We start from the raw sequence: 1,615 nt of genomic DNA on the forward strand, positions 1-1,615 counted from the left end.
AATCCTAAGAAAGGAAATAGCAGAGGATGTTAACAAATGGAAGAACACAGCCATGCTCATGGCTGGGAAGAATCAACATTGTTAAAATGTCTATACTTCCCAAAGCAATCTACCTATTCAATGCCATCCCTATTAAAATACCAACATTGTACTTTCAAGATTTGAAGAAAATGATTCTGCGTCTTGTATGGAACAAAAAAAACCCATATAGCTAAGGCAGTTTTTAGTAATAAAAACAAAGCTCGGGCCATCACCATACCAGATTAGGCTATACTACAAAGCCATAGTGGTCAAGACAGCATAGTACTGGCACAAAAATAGACACATAGACATTTGAAATAGAATAGAAAACCAGGAAATGAAACTAACATCTTACAACCACCTAATATTTGATAAAGCAAACAAGAACATACCTTGGGGGAAAGACCCCCTATTCAATAATTGGTGCTGGGAGAACTGGATATCCATATGTAAAAGCCTGAAACTGGACCCACACCTTTCCCCACTCACAAAAATTGATTCAAGATGGATAAAGGACTTAAATTTAAGCCATGAAACAATAAAAATCCTCAAAGGAAGTATAGGAAAAACACTGGAAGATATTGGCCTGGGGGAAGACTTCACGAAGAAGACTGCTGTGGCAATTGCAACAACAACAAAAATAAACAAATGGGACTTAATTAAACTGAAAAGCTTCTGTACAGCTAAAGAGACAACTAAAGCAAACAGACAACCCACACAATGGGAAAGGAAATTTCTATATTTTGAATCAGACAAAAGCTTGATAACTAAGATCTATAGAGAACTCAAATTAATCCACATGAAAAAAGCCAACAATCCCATATATCAATGGGGAAGAGACATGAATAGAACCTTCTCTAAAGAAGACAGATGAATGGCTAACAAACATATGAACAAATGCTCATCATCCCTAATTATTAGAGAAACCCAAATCAAAAGCACCCTGAGATACTATCTAACCCCAGCAAGAGTGGTCCACATCACAAAATCTCAAAACTGCAGATGCTGGCATGGATGTGGAGCGAAGAGAACACTTTTACACTGCTGGTGGGACGCAAACTAATACAACCTTTTTGGAAGGAAGTATGGAGAACCCTCAAAGAACTCAGGCTAGACCTCCCATGTGATCCTGCAATCCCATTACTGGGTATCTACCCAGAAGGAAAAAAATCCTTTTACCATAAGGACACTTGCACTAGACTGTTTATTGCAGCTCAATTTACAATTGCCAAAATGTGGAAACAGCCTAAATGCCCACCAACCCAGGAATGGATTAACAAGCTGTGGTATGTGTATACCATGGAATATTATTCAGCCATTAAAAATGGAGACTTTACAGCCTTTGTATTAACCTGGATGGAAGTGGAACACATTATTCTTAGTAAAGCATCACAAGAATAGGGAAGCATGAATCCTATGTACTCAATTTTGATATGAGGGCAATTAATGACAATTAATGACATGGTGGGGATAGGGGAAGGGGAGGCAAAGAGAGGAAGAAGGAGGGAGGGGTGGGGAAGGGAATAGTGAAGAGAGGGAAGGAGGGAGGGGAGTGGGGTCTTGGTGTGTGCCACACCTTTTGGGGGCAGGACAC

The 1,615-nt window shown here is 39.5% G+C and overlaps 1 protein-coding gene across 1 annotated transcript in view; it reads left to right on the top strand.

The window, feature by feature from the left end:
- Nucleotides 1-1,615, top strand: part of MARCO (macrophage receptor with collagenous structure) — a 44,231-nt gene that overhangs the window by 10,896 nt on the left and 31,720 nt on the right. The gene's annotated exons all lie outside the window — the stretch shown is intronic.

This window comes from Otolemur garnettii, unplaced genomic scaffold, assembly GCF_000181295.1.
Source record: "Otolemur garnettii isolate 467f Iridium unplaced genomic scaffold, OtoGar3 scaffold00059, whole genome shotgun sequence".
Classification (NCBI taxonomy): Eukaryota; Metazoa; Chordata; class Mammalia; order Primates; family Galagidae; genus Otolemur; species Otolemur garnettii.